We start from the raw sequence: 15,913 nt of genomic DNA, 5'->3' as shown, positions 1-15,913 counted from the left end.
CTCCGGAGCACGCGCGCGCGATTCGCAACCTCCCGCGTTAAACTATCGAGAGGAAAAAAAAGACACATACAGAGAGATAGAGAAAGAAAGATAGAGAGAAAGAAAAATAAAAGCAAAGAGAGAGAAAAAGAGAGAATGTCGGAGACAGAGAGAGAGAGAGAGAGAGAGGGAGAAAAAGAGAAGATGAAAAAGAAAAAGAAGAAGAAGAAAAAGATAGCTCGTCTCGAAGGTTCGTTAAGGTTTTTAAGTTTTTTCGTCGACACAGTTGTTTGACGCCCGTTGCTTCTTGCGTTCCGCTCGTTGATGAAGCGAAACCCCATATAGGCATTCCCCTCTTTTCTATTTTCTAATCTTCCATACTTACACTTGTTTATACCGGGTGAACTCGTTTCGAACAAATTGCAAGAGATTATCCTTTAGAATTTAGAACGAATCGAAGTGGAAGAGGGTGCGAACGGAGGAGGGTATCGGGCGAGTCGGTGAAATACAATAATTATTCTGATTTATAAGTCAAGTTTCCGATGAGGGGGACAGAAAAATAAACAGAAAGAAATATTTATATAAGAGAAAAAAAAAAGAAAAAAGAGGAAAGATACACGATAAGTATCATAATTTCTGATATCGAAGTAAACGATCGATTAGACGATCGAGCAAAGAATATGGCGAGTCGAGCGACTTTTAACTCGGTTATACATCACGTTTTACGATAAATCACCGTGCGAAAGAAGTTGAACCGACGGCGACCTTACTCGAGGCGTTTGTCTATATTCAGTTAACGTGCCATTTAAGTGAGTAAAAGAGAGAGAGAAAGAGAGAGAAGGGAGGGAGATCGAGAGAGAGAGAGAGAGAAGCTATTGATTTTACAAAAGATGTCACCGTCGTGTCACTCCCTTCCCGTCTCATTCGAACGTTGGCTTTTATTGCTCGATTTGGGCCAAGGACTGTAATCACTAAAAGAGAACGAGTCGATCCATTTTTGTGCTCGAGAATAAATTCTTTTTCTCCTGAACGCGATCGTATTTTATCATAGCGATTTATCATCGAGAAGGTCGATCCATCGATATATCGGTTCTCGACTCGAATATCTATCTAATTGTTCTAATCATTCTAATACGCGTAGTATATTTTCCAAATTTTACCAACATTGTTTTTTGAACGTTCGTTTCGTACAAGTTACTCTCTCTCTCTCTCACTCTCTCTCTCTCTCTCTTGCTCTCTTTTTCTTTCTCGAGGACACGAAAAAGCGGGTCTCGTGTAAATACACACACCTCGTACCCCAGTTTCCAAGAGTTAGAGTCAATATTTGCTCGGCACTCGTTCGTTAATGAAGTCGATATCGTTTCTCATCTACACAGCGTTACCTCCATCGAAATATTAACGTTAGGTACCTACTTCTCGTTTCGACGAGGATGACGAGAAGAGAACAAGAAGGAACACCTTGATCGACCCTTTCGAGCTCATCTCTCGAGCTACCAGACACGTACAGGCAACAGGGGCACGTCCAAGTTTACGCACCATTAAACTCGAGTTCCGTGTGACGTTTATCCCTTCAGGAAAGTCCTCTGTCTCTCTCTTTCTCTCTTTTCTTTTTATTTTTGACTCTTACATTCTCTCCTTTCCCGCTATCTTTCTCTCTCTCTCTTTCTCTTTCTGTTGCTTTCACTCTTCGTTCACGGCTCTCCCTTTTCCAGGGCCAACGTACGTCGTTGAAACATTAACCCTTTGACTTTAAGATGGAAATTTAGAATTTACATGTATGCATGTACTTACTTAGAGAGACCTATATGAATAGATTTAAGAAAATATTTGTCTTGCGGTACAGTTGCACGGATCGTCCTTCTTGGTTATATATAATAATATATATGTATATATATAACATAGAAACTTCATTGACGATCACCGGTAGAATCTAGTTCGTTCGTTCTCGAAGTCGAAGTCGAAGTCGAAGTCGAACATTCTCGCCGATGATCCCAGGTCGTGGGCAAAGATCTCGCGTGATTTATGTCGATCCCGCAGGCGAGGCACGCAACTTACGTTACCACAATCATTCTCGCCCCCTATCCATCTCTCCTCTATAATATTTCTCTTTGAAAATAATTTTCAATTGATATCGTTCTACTAACTATATCTATATATATATATATATATTCATTTTTTTTCTTTCCATTTCTTTTTTTTTCATTACAAAATACAAATTTCATTGATATTTTATCACAAATATCATCTTCTCCTTCATCATTTCGTAACACTCAACGAACGCGTAATTTACTTATATGTAAGTTACACGTTCGACTTCGTCTGCCCTGAGAGAATGACACGGTTTTTGTAAGCACGTCGATCATTACGATTCGATCAAAGTAACGAGTATACGGGAGTGAACGTAACCTATGCGATATAATTAATTAGAGGTATATTAATTCACAAATTTATTACCGCATTAAGAATGAGCACTTGATTACTGCCCGGCCAGTGATATACGAGCGGCCATTTTTCTCTATCCTTTTCTCTTAGTCCCTCTTTTTCTCTTCCTCTCTCTCTCTCTCTCTCCCTCTCTTTCTTTCGCTTTTTCTCTATCTAAGTTAATGAGTTAATGAATCTACTCGAAAGAAGAAGTCGATATATCACCGGCCTATACCCGCGAAGGCTTCATGAGAACTTTACGCGCCAAACCTTACCGGACCGTATCGCGATAACATCGTCTTGTATATACACAACTACCTGTGTCCTTATCTGCAAATAAATCTGCTTGTAAATAAACGCGTTGCACGTGGAACCCCCACCCTCTTACCCACCCCACCATCCCCTCCTTTCCTCTCCACTCCATACATAGCGGAAATATTTTAATCCGATAGGCAATTAGATTGAAATCAATTGTACGCACGACCGAGTAATTCGTGCTCGTAACACGAAAAAAAAAACAGATCACAAAAAAAAGCAAAACAAAAAAGAAGAAAGAAAACCGATTTTTACGTTTCTCGTGCTTCGATTCGTCAATAGAAAAGAAAAGAAAAAAAAAGGAAAATAAGAATATAAAAACGTTGGTAAAACGAAGTAAAAAATCTATCGGAATATTTTCTATCGAAGAAAATTCGTAGGTTTGGTTTTCGGGACAGCAGGTCGCGCAATTTGTATCGGTGGAGATGCGTTTTTAACGATCACTTTGATGGATGATCGTCGATTCTCGGCAGGCTTCGCATCTATCGAGTCCTTGAAAAATGATGCTTCCTGCAGGTAGTAGAGAGAGAGAGAGAGAAAGAGAGAGAATCGACTCGATAGGTGTGCCAACCAAGCTGGAGGAGGATTCTCTTTCTGAACGAAGAGGGAGAAAAAAAAGAGAAGGAAGAAGAGATAGACATAGCTAGACAGAAAAAGAGAAAGAGAGATAGATAGAGTTCGTTTTTCCGTTAATACACTTTCGCGAGAGAACGACGGATGCTTGCCTCCGTTTGCTTTCTTTGCTCCGGGAGCCAAAAACAATTAATAACCCTCGGTAGGATCATTTATCGCGACAGTTTAGGCTAAAGGGGGATGGATCTCTACTAAACCTTTCTTTCATCTTTTTTTCTCTTTTTCTTTTTCTTTTTCTCTTTACCATCTCGCGAAGAGTCCTTCTTAAAAGCATTGTTCGTCTTCTCGATGCGTGACCGATCCGATTTTTAACGGAGACACTAGCGATTTTCCTTCGACACCTCTCTCTCTCTTTCTATCTCTGTCTCTGTCTCTAGCTCTGGCTCCGTAGAGTTCATCGAAAAGGATTCTAGAGAGAACCGCAATAACCCCTTTCCTTTCCTTTCCTTTCCTTTCCTTTCATTTCATTTCATTTCATTTCTTTTCCTTTCCTTTCCTTCCACTTGTGGGAATCACGAGTCCTTTTGTAGATGCTCCATCGAAACGATTCGTTAGGCTCTCTTACATTCATATGTGTATTTACACCAGGGGTGTAGGAAACCGTTCGAAACTCTTGCTACTTGTTATATAACTTGTAGCAAGTTAAAGATGTGATAATAGAGAAAGTATAGCAAAGTAATGTATATTAGTATTCGTGTAAAAAGATACCTAGTCTTTTCATCTTAATTAATGATTTTTCAGACATAAAAAGTATTACAAGTAAAGAGAAAATGTAAAAAGGAAATGAAGAGAAAAAAATATATATATATATAATTTTAAATCGTTTCAAAAATATTTCCTCAAATCGGTAATCTCCTTACTCTATTTTATAAGGCAAGAAAGAAAGAGAGAGAAAGAGAGAGGACTCTATTTTTCTACTCTATTTTATTCCTTTACTTGTTAAAAAGTAAGAGAGCGAGGGAGATAGAAAGAAAAAGACCCGGAAGAATTAAATAACGGGAGATATTCGTGTAACTCGTCCTACTCCGAAACGGAATTTAATCTCTCGTTTATTCGGCGATTAAGCACGCCATCGTTGATTTACAATCTCGTAAAAGTCCGAACGTTCGCTCGTATAATAGCACCGTTTCGTACGAGTATCTTCTTCGAAACGATACAATTTATCGCAAGCGACGTTACATTATAATACTTATACATATATACGTAGATAAATTATATAAATAGGTATAAAGAGTTTCAATTATATAAAAGATTGTTAATTATAAGAATATAATATATAAAATTTTATCTTATTATTCAATACCACTTATAGTTAGAACGAGAACGTCCTTTTCCGATTCGATGGTCGGTCATTCAAATCAATCTTTCCTTCCTTTAAATTGATTCCTTTGGTAGACTTTGATAAGAAAATGAGGAGGAGATAAATAGAAAAAAAAGAGAGAGAGAGAAGGAAGATCGTACTACATCGACGGAAGCAAGACGGAGTGTCGTTCCCTGTAAATCGCACACATTATCTCGTCGCGGACAAAGAGCACAGGATTAGATTACCAAAGTAACGGATGCACGAACGGTGAATAGCCTGGCAATGTCGTTAAAGTGCATCTTCGAGCGTTACTGACAAAACCAGTCGAGATAAGACTTCATACCGCAAACTCACGTGTCTTATCGAAAACTCATGTCATTTTTCCGGACTACCTCAAGTCGAATCTCTCGATACGATTTTAATTCAACGATTTCGAATCTTACCCCATTTGCCAAATCTTCAAAATAATGCTTTCTCCTCGAAAAATAAACATAAAAAATACGTAATACGTGTGTTATCATCGTCGCGTTTTTACTGTTTATCATTGAAACAGGATTAGGATTTACTTATCTCGGTCTTTTTAATGGAAGATCAAGAAGTCGAGAAGAAGGGTGGTAAACAAATGACGACTGGTGATTGTGATGGTGTTGTTGGTGGTTGTTTGGTGTTGGTGCTAACAAAAAAAGAAACGTTAAGTCAGATTACGACCCCGTGACGAGGACGAGGACGACGACGGGCCCGCATCAAAGGGTTAATATGCAAATCGCTATCCACCAGTCGTTTCAGGCTCGCACTCGATCCTCTCTCTCACTCTTAAAACTTGAACCGTTGAATGAAATGAGGATTAAAAAAAAAGAAAAAAAAATGATAATAATAATAATAATAATAATAATAATAATAATAATAATAATAATAATAATAAATATTGTAGATCGTAAGTACGTTGAAGCTTCGAATATATCGTGTGGGATGATTTGCCGGAACGTTGGTAAACCGAATCGGTATCGAATCGCGCCTTTCAACGAGTTTGCTTTGACGACGGCGAGTCTGCCGACTTTATTGTTACGTATCGTTCTTTGTCGATATTATTTTAAGAAATAAAAGAGAGTGTGAGTGAACGTGCCAACAAAGGGAGTGTACGACAGTTAAGAAAAAGTTTCGATTACGAGTATCATTGGAAAGATCGTTCTGGGAAAGAGAAGTCAATATAGAATACGATCGTTAACATACGTCATTACTATATGACTCATTCGTTTAATTGACTTGATGAAACTCCATAAAAAAAATTAATAAAGTTGCATACCTCTTATATACATTGTTATATTCAATTTATTATTCAACCGGCAATAAAAAGTTTTATTGTTTAACGGTACTAAAATTGATCATTAAACAAAATTTATTTTAAATATAGAATATATATATATATATATATAAATAATAAATCACATAGGAAACTAGTAAAAAGTTAAGAAATTTGACATTAACCAAAAAAAAAAAAAAAAAAAAGAAAAGAAAAGAAAAGAATTCTGAACGTAAAATCAAACGTTTCTAATCATAACGTGAACCGGCTCGTACATAAGTACATATATATGTAACATCCTTTAACATACATAAATTTTAATCTCTTCTTATTAATTCATCGACGAGAGGATCTCATTCTTTCTATCTAAACTTTATCCTTGACACAACGTTTCCCACAATATTTTCCCATAATATTCCCACGCAATTTAATATTATCGCTTTGCAGTGATTAGATCTGATATCTAATATTTTCTCGATAAGAGACCGAAGTATATTTTATATAAAAAAAAAAAAACAAAATAAAAAAAAATCGAATATAATAATCGATCGATGTGTATTCCATTAAAGATATTAAACAAACAAAAGGATTAAATTAGACGTAGATCCGAGCCTGTCTAAGCATTTGCTTATTTACCCGAGTACGCGTGTGCACGTGCACCGTGGAAGGAAACTCGAATGTGTTGAAAAGGGGGTAAGAGAGGGAGAGAAAGAAAGAGAGAGAGAGAGAGAGAGAGAGAGAGGAGAGAGGGAACTGGATGGGGGTATGAGTTGAGTGAGGGGTAAGGGGTAAGGGGTGAGAGGTGAGGGGAGACGAAGGGAAAGGGAGGGGATTAGAAACGAGAGCAACTCGACGACTCTTTATAAAACTCTTCACGCGCAAAGTTTGCCCTACGTACAAGTGGGGTAATAACCGTATGAAAGGGCGACAATAGCGGTCGACACACCGCAGTCAATGTTCAAAGGGTATGTTAAAAAAGAGAGAGAAAAATGCAGCAATAAATATATTTTGACATGGGAGAGCCTCGCGCCAAGAGTCTATGCATAATAATTGTAACGCTCCTCTCTCTCTTTTTCTCTTTTTCTGTCTCTCTCTTATGTATAGACCATTTGCATAAGCATACGCATACGGGTCCTTACGACTCTTATTTCACCGAAGAAAAAGACAGAGAAAGAAACAGAGAGAGAGAGAGAGAGCGAGAGAGAAAGGGAAAAGGATGGCTACAAGTCCTTTGTGCGCAACGAAATTACGATAGTGTCTACCGGTAGGCAAATATTATAGCAACAGGCTCCTCTGAGGGGTGAGGATAATGTTTTCATTTGCGACTATCCAACATATACGTAACTATATATGTGTCTATACAATGTATGGTGTGTGCGTAACAATGTTGTATAATATTTAATTCTATTAAAACGAACCATCGAATCGATAAAAGCTGATATCAGCTGATACTCAACGATATATACATATGTATATATATACATATATTTCTTATTTATTTATTCTCTTTCTTTTTTTGTTTAACTACCGATCCTAGTAGGATATCAAGTTACATTTTGTTAGGACGTCAAAGATATTTTTTTTCTTTCTTCTCTGTTCTTTCTTACTTTTTTTTTCTCTTTTAAACGAGAAGGACGAGAAAGACGATGAGATCGGTTCGACGAGAGTAAAGGGGAGTCGATACACGTCGTAATTACATACCATAGTCGATGTGTTATGTTAAGCGAGATTTAATATTTATAACCAGCACGCGCGAGCGCGAGAAACAACATATTATGCAATTTCGTCGTTTACATGGTAACCGATGATGCGGCTAATCTCGTGGTACGTTACTCATTTATTTAACGGATATTTATGAGCGCAGAGTCTCTCGGCGGTCGTCATAATTTCATAAACGTGTTCCGTGCAACGAGCGCAACGCTTGTAAAGCATAATATTTCCTTTTTTCTTCTTCTTTTTTTTATTTTTCTTCTTTCATCTTTTCATTTTGTTAGCTTCTTTTTTCCTCTCTTTTTTCTTTTTTTTTCTTTTTTTCGTTAAGTCAGCTCTTTTTCATTCCTCATTCACGTCTCTCGTTTTCTTTTCTTTCGAGCGACGAAAGTAAGTACAAGGAGGGCGATTTAGCCGTATTATCGATTTCACGCGATCGGATAATCGCGAGCGAACGAACGAACGAAGGAAAGAACGAACGAACGAACGAAAGAACAAGCCGGTCGGAAGAAGGAGTCGTGCGCGCGAGTTGATTTACGAAGGAACCAATCAGAAATAAATCATCGGCTCTACCTCGTACTGACGAAATAAGCCGTAATAATCGGGTTCAACGCACTCGAATTTTGCTAATTAGATTATTTTCCTTCAAGCATCGACCGATTCCCGCGATCGACGGACATCGAATCCACGATTTAATGATCCTTCGATAATCGAAAAGATCGTAGAGAACTTTTAATTCGAATCTATTTAAACTTTACTTAGATCCTACTCGTTATTAATCAATTAGATCAATCGAAAGACTTTCAATTTGATTATCTATTAATATTTATAAAGATCGATATAAAAAGAAAAAAGAGAAATAAGAAAAAAACAGAAACGTCGACAAAAATCGTTCGTCGATCTAATAAACTTTAACTATGATAATACAGTAAGACGAGTGAATCACCGAAGACTTCGATGCTCGAAATGAATCTCGCGAGAGACTTCAATGCTGCTATAGTGACTCATATTCGTAGTACTTAGGTACTCTATGTAACGGAGAAGTTTAGCTAAAACTCTCATGTCTCCCTTTTTATTTCTTTTTTCTTTTAATCAATCAACAAATGCAGAAAAAAATGTAAAAAAAAAAAGAAAAGAAGTAGTAAGGTATCCACTTAATTAGTATCACTCACCTTTATTATTAAGATATCCACGCAAATTTCCTGGTAGGTAGTTAGCAATATCACTTAACGAAAAATCCGATGTGTTAGTATAGTCCGAGTCAGCGTTCACACGTTTACACACTGTATATAACTAATTTCCCCTTTCAGATCCTCGAAGGAAGGAGCCGAGAGAAAAAGAAAGATGTTCGTCCGATAAAAAAGAAAAAGGAAACGAAAAGTCATTCGTCAATATCTCGCGAGAAACATTTTCCTTCGAGCACGTGGCGTGTTAATCAACGTGAACTGTGGTACGGGCGGTTCTTCTTCCTCTTCTTTTTCTTCTTCCTCCTCCTCCTCTTCTTCTTCTTCTTTTTCTTTTTCTTCTTCCAATACTTTTACTTCTTCTTGTTCTTTTCTCGATACGATGACCTTGAGTCAGGCGAGAAACTTTTTTTTATTCAGCGTCGGATAACGATAAGCATCTATCACCGATCTTGAAATCTCTCGAACGAAAAACAATACGAAGCGATAAAAGAAAAGGATTTTTACATATTTACTCGCGACAATCTCGATCACGTGTGATCTTTCTCTCTCTCTCTCTCTCTTTCTGTCTCTCTTTCGTTTCTATCCTTCGTTTCTTTTCTTTCCCTCTCACTTCTAGTCCTTTATAATTTCTCGTCCATTCGCGCGCAATAGATACGTTGTTTCTTTTTCTATTTATTTTCCTCGTGTGCGTAACGTCAGTCACTCTCTGTCTCTCTCGAACCTCCACGAGACTCGGTGCGACCACGTCGATGGACGGGAGAGGACTGCCGCTTCGCGATCGCTGCGATCTGTTCGACTGCATCGAAGGTGCCTGAGAAGAGAGTCGTGTCTTACCAACGCTACCGATTTCCCCTACTTCTGCGGACTCACCTGTACATGCCCATCGGTTCACGCCTGTCTCGCTAGCAACCAATGGGCCCAACTTGGGACCAATCGTTCGACCAATCCCAACACGGCCGGTCCCACGAGATCGACCAATCTGGTAACACCCATTCTTATCCCACTCTTCTGGGATAGTTTGCCGTCCCTCGTGCCTTTCCGTAAGATTTTCTAACATCTCTCTTTCTTTCTTTCTTGCTTTCTTTCTTTCTTTCTTGCTTTCTTTCTTTCTTTATTTCTTTCTCTTAGTACACTGCTCCTCCTCTTCTTGCTCCCTCTCCACCTTTTTCCTCCTTCTCCTTCTTCTTCGTATACTTCGTATTCTTCTTCTCTTTTACTCTGCTTGCTTCTTTGGGATTGAAAAGAATTACCATTTCTCTCTTTCTCTCTTTATCCATCTCTCTCTCTCTCTCTCTCTCTCCCCTTCTCGATTTAATTACTTTTCAGTCCAGCTCGTATACAACAGGTGGACTTTCTTTTGCTTTCTTTATGTGATATTTAAAAGTCTTGGTTTTACGGTCATAGTTATCTCATACATACACATACACACATACTTATCCTATCCTATATATACGGTGAACAATTCTGGATGGATTGAGATAGTAATAAAGTACCGATAAGAATCCTTAATGCGGTACTCGCGGTCTTTCCGTGTAATTCAGCATTTATTGGTATATTACGGTCAACGTGCGATTATGCGAAGCCTCCTAGCTGGCTCTGGCCGGACTAGCACCTACGATAATCTCGAGGAAGAAGAAGCGTGCCGGCGTTAAAAGGAACTTTTCTATGTGGGCCCCTGTCTCCTATCAAACGTAAGAAGGAAACTCGTAGGTGTACGACGACCAGTCTATCTCTTTCTCGTTCTAATCACGCAAGAGGTAACTGTACAATTTACATCCTGGATACGTCGTCTCCGACTACCAGATTTTACGAGCTGCCCGGCCGATCGTATTTTTCCTCTGTGACAGTTATCGCATTAATTGCACGCTAATCTCGTTTGCGGATTCGTATCGGTAGAAGTAGGAAACGCAGGTGACGAATCTATACGAAATTTTTTTCTTGTTAAAAAAAAAAAAAAAAAAAAAGAGAAAAAAGAAGAAAAGAAGGAAAAAAAAGAAAAAAGTGAGAGAGAGAGAGAGAGAGAGAGAAAATAAATAAAAACAAAAATGTCCCCGATTAATCCCAACGCTTATCACTGATGGACGCATTTAATCTTCGAACCTTTATAACGCTTCGTTCGAAATTTCGAAGTCTCCGATATATCGATATAAATTTGTATACCTTGCCCCTGTTATATCGGCGCTCTCTACGCTGACGTTATACATATACTATGTATACGTACGTGTGCGCGTTTGTTCGTGTAAGAGAAGGAGAAAGAGAGAGAGAGAGAGAGAGAGAGAGAGTGAGAGATTCGAGCGTAACATCATCGACCATATACCACATTCTCCTTTCCGGTCTTTCGAAACGAATATTTCGAGGCAGAAAGAATTAAGGATTCTTCGGGTTATAGAAACTCTTGGACCCAATAAAATGTCGAAAGGCGCTCAAAAACGAACGGTCGAAGTGGGGAAGAAAGGGGTAGAGGGAGGGGTGGTTGAATGGGGGGATGGAGAGGGGGACAGAAGGAGGAGTAAGAAGAGGAGGAGGTGGAAGAGGAGGAGGAGGTAGAAGAGGAGGAGGAGGAGGAGGAAGAGGAGGAGGAGGAGGAGGAGGAGGCCGCGGAACGGCGCCATAAATTAAGCAAGATGTCCACCCGTAGAAATTAAACGATAGAAACCTGTTTCGAACGTAAAACGCTTCTGCTCTCCGTGGTCTACCTTCTCTTTCTCTCTTTTTATCTGCTTCTCTTTTGCTCTCTTTCTCTCTCTCTCTCTCTCTCTGTCTCTCTCTCTTCATCTCCCTTCGTGACCTGTCCTCCGCACGATGCTTTTTGTGACTAGCTGCTTGGCTCCTCTTCCTCTCTCGTTCTCTGCCCAACTATATCTCGCTTCCTCGTTTAACGACCGATTTCATTTCACTGAGATAATGCTCGTGGTAGGAGCGCCCACAAATCCGAGGAACTCTCCGACCGGATCGTACGTATTTTTAATGGATGCCAGATTTCTCTCTTTTTCTCTCTTTTTCTCTCTCTTTCTTCCCTTTTCTATCTGTTTATCTATCTATCTTTCTCTTTCTATCTTGAACGGAGACATTCATTTTCGTAGGTACGATCCCCCGTAGCGGACGAAATCAGATCCGCGATTTAAAAGATTCCACCTCTTGTAATATAATGCGTGCTTTCGTCGAAAGCGTTTAAAAACAAATCCGGAACAGTTTTACGAGCGACCAAACGATACGCCCGTACGATGTTAGCCAGTTTTCGGCCTAGTCCATTCGCGAACTGAAATTTATTCGTATCTACCTAAACGGAACAGACAGACAAACAGAGAGAGAGAGAGAGAGAGATTCTCGGGTAATCAAGATAAAAAAAAAATGAGATACTGTATAAAAAACGAAAAAAGAAAAAAACGTCGTCCCATTTATTCCATCATCTTTAATGTTCCCAATATCTAATTACTTATCAATCGGTAAAACGAGTAGGTAGGTAAATACACGATACGTGTCAATTAATAACAAGTAAAGTGACAGTCGAGTTAATCGAACTTACTCATCCGTCGCTATCAATTCTCTCAGCGGTTTCGTGCTAGAGCCTAATGCCTATTGCGTTTTAACGGCGTTTATCGTATTCGACTGACAAGATAACGTCAGCTTCGAGGCGGGTCGAGAACTATCTCGCGAGAGCTATCTTGGAATATTAATACCGACGTGCTCGCACGTTAGAGAAAAACAGAGAGAGACAGAGAGAGAGAAAGAAAGTGAAAGAAAAAGAGAGACAGACAAACAGACAGACAGAGAGAGAGAGAGAGAGAGAGAGAGAGAGAGACACGGATTCGAGCAAGCTTTGTTGAAATCGATACCTTCGAGAATACGCTCGCAGAAAAGGTAAAAGGTTGAGCTTCTCCTCGCGCGACGACGGTTAAGTAGGTGGGGGCGAAGGGTTGTGAGGATGCGGAGGAGAAGGGGGAGATGAATTATTTTCAAGCGATATTCAAGCAGCACTGACCGATAACTTTAGCGATTGCTGCTGTCGGCCGCTGATAGCAGCGGCGGCTCCGCCGGCGGCTCACGCTGCTGGGAAAGGATAGATCGTGGCTAGTTCTACGATCGTGCATTAATATATTATCGGGTTATTCATTCTACTCGGGGAATATGGGAACAACATGCTTGTAAATAAGACGACGATCGAATCGCTTGGGCCAAGCTGGGGATACCGCTTTTAGATCGTTTCAATGGATCCGAGAAAGAAAGAGAGAGGGAGAGAGAGAGAGAGAAAGAGAGGAAAAAAAGAGGAACGCTTCTCTTATTTTCTTTTTCTTTTTCTCTTTCCTTTTCTTTTTTTCTACGAAAAGAAGAGAAACTAAGAAACGATCTCGATCTCGATTTCAAAGGGTATTAGTAGCTAGAAAAACGACAGGTACCTAATACAATAAGTAGTCGGTAAGCCAAAAGGTATAGCTTACGTTACGTTTAAAGACGATTTACAGGGATATTTAGGTAAGATTTGATAGGAAAGAAGAAGCTAACGAAGAAGAGGAAGGAGAAGGAGAGGGAAGAAAAGAAAAATATCGGAGAAAAAGGTAGATGAAGAAAAAAAGGAGAGAAAAGGAAAGAGAAGCGTAAAATACGCTTTAACGAGTTCTAATAGGATCGAGGTACTGGGTTACCCGTCGGAAAGTATTCTCAGTCAAAACGTCGTTAACGTTGACGAAGACCCGTGGCACCACGTGGAAAGGGTCCTTTTGCGAGAGACCTTAGCCAACCCCTCGATGAGCTTCGATCGTCGTAACGTTTGAGAAACGAACGGACTACCGCGTGAATGGTCGTTCGAGTGGCCAGCAGGCTCGACCTGTGACCAAAGGATGTTTGCCCACAAAACGATCGGCTCCCTCCGTTAAAGGACGCTTCTGATGTTGCTGCTGCTCCTGCTGCTGTTGCTGTTGCTTGGCTAGTGCGAAGTAGCCGATTGATAAATGAATCTTCTTCTCATATTTCTCTCTCTCTCTCTTTCTTTCTCTTTCTCTCTGTCTCTCTCTCTCTCTCTCTCTCTCGTTAAAGTTCAGTCAGTCAGGTTGGCAACGTTTGCTCTTCCCAACGAGCGCATTCGCCACGGTGATCATTAGGACATTTTTGCGTGGCACGTATTTGTCTTGATTTCGCGATGATTAATCGCCGGAGACTCGAACGAACTCTCAGAAGTTAATGCGAATGAATGCGTAACGCACATCGACCGAAATAAGTTGTTACACTTTAGGATCCTTCGACGTTGTTTCGTCGCTTCTTTATCCTTTTTTTTTGTCTCTCTTCTTCTTCTTCTTCCTCTATTTTTTCTTTCTTTTTTTTCTTTCTTTATCTTTTTTGTTTTTCTTCTTTCCTTTTTTTGTTTGTTTGTTTTTTTTTCTTTTTTTTTTTCTATAGTAGGAAATAGGTACATATATTACAAGGAGAATACCTATGTATATATCCTTGAGTTATCGTTTACTTCGAGGCAACTTGTTCTTAGCTGACAAGTGCAATTTAATAACGTCCTTGTGGTAATCGATTAGGCGAGGACGAGACGTCAGCGGGACTCTCTCTTTCTCTCTCTCTCTCTCCCTCTCCCTCTCCCTCTCCCTCTCTCTCTCTCTCACACCTTACATACGTACACACGATCAAAGGAAACATACAAATTGCGCGTAGACTCGTACATACGACATTCCTACGTGCTTTCGATTAACGAGATTGAGTATCCCGGCACTGCCAGTTTTCAGCGGGCGCGCGCGCTAATCCATGGAATTCGATTAATCGTCTGTGCGTTCCTGAAATCTCACGAATACCACGTGCGATCTTTTCTTGCACCGGGACACACGTGTGCCAATGTCATAATTTTCTTCCTGGCATAATCTGAATTTCATCGAGTTTTTACATTAGCGTCAGAAACCGATACGCACGATCGAGTTGACGTATCTATCTCTTTTCTCGCCTTCTTATCGAGTCTTGATCGACGGGGTTAATTTCGAAAAAAACAAAAAAAAAATAGAAAGAAAATATACGAAGAAAAACAGGTATCACCTGTTTTTTTCCACTTTAACGTTTTCTCTATACCTCGTTTCATCGAGTAGGATCGAACGAATATATAAATGAGTATTAATATAAATAGATTGGATTTATAAAGGTCCTCGTAAGAATTTTAAATTTCGTCTTTCGTGTTTCGACATTAAGATCGAATATCTATGAATCTTTGAATTCATCTTAGAATTTTTATATATATTATTTTCCGATAGGGAAAGATAATATACGAAAAAAAAAGAAAAAGAAACAAAAAAAGAAAACAGAGAAAGAAAGTCGAGAATCAAAATAATTCGGAATATTTCTCTTGGTTCAAAATTCGTGAATACAAAATTCGTTTACGTATTCCTTCGATATCCCATAACACTTTGTAGATTTAATCAGAGTGGACTTCGTCTTTCGATTCATACATATATCTACGAACACTTTTAACAGTCGAAGGGCAAAGCTCGTTTTCGGGCCGGACGAAGGCCGTTTCGTGTGTACTCGTTCGCGAGTCCGACGTTCACGGCTACGTAACGCTCTGCCAACGAAGAAAATAGTCGTAAAGCAGTCGCGGGGACAACTGGTCCTCGAGGATTTAGGACTCATAAAATCCGAAATCGGACCTCCACGGTGCGTTGTGCAACCTGCATTCCTTCCGACGTGCACCATCGAAAAAAAAGGAAGAAAGAGAAAAAAAAGAAAGACAAGAAAATAAGAGGGAGGAAAAGATGGCCGATTCTCTTTTTTATTTCCTTCTCACGTGACACGCAAAGATTCTTACTTACTTACGCGTTCTCAAAATTCTATTTCTTATATGGATCATAAAGAGAGAAAAAAAAGAAAAAAAAATGAATAAAATTATCCCAACGAAATTAAACCTCGTAGGTTGATTCGTTCTTGACAAATATTTTCTCCCTCGTCATTGGATCATTTTTAAAGGACGAAGAAGAAAAAACGAAACAAAACATCTTTTATAATTTATGAAAAAGTAGGAAGTGGAAAAGAGAAACATCGATTGACGAACCGATTGTAAAACTTATTTCGAGGTGTCCAGAC

At 39.3% G+C, this 15,913-nt stretch overlaps 1 protein-coding gene across 1 annotated transcript in view; it reads right to left on the bottom strand.

Moving 5' to 3' along the window:
* LOC127068921 (zygotic gap protein knirps-like) overlaps positions 1 to 9,994 on the bottom strand; it is a 32,951-nt gene extending 22,957 nt beyond the window's left edge. The window contains exon 1 of the mRNA XM_051005349.1: positions 8,834 to 9,994. The gene's annotated coding sequence lies outside the window, so the exon portion shown is untranslated. The remainder of the gene's footprint in view (positions 1 to 8,833) is intronic.
* Positions 9,995 to 15,913: the final 5,919 nt, after the last annotated feature.

Source organism: Vespula vulgaris, chromosome 14 (genome assembly GCF_905475345.1).
Source record: "Vespula vulgaris chromosome 14, iyVesVulg1.1, whole genome shotgun sequence".
In the NCBI taxonomy this organism is placed as follows: Eukaryota; Metazoa; Arthropoda; class Insecta; order Hymenoptera; family Vespidae; genus Vespula; species Vespula vulgaris.
The sequence above is the reverse complement of the archived record's forward strand: the minus strand, read 5'-3'. Positions and strand labels throughout refer to the sequence as shown.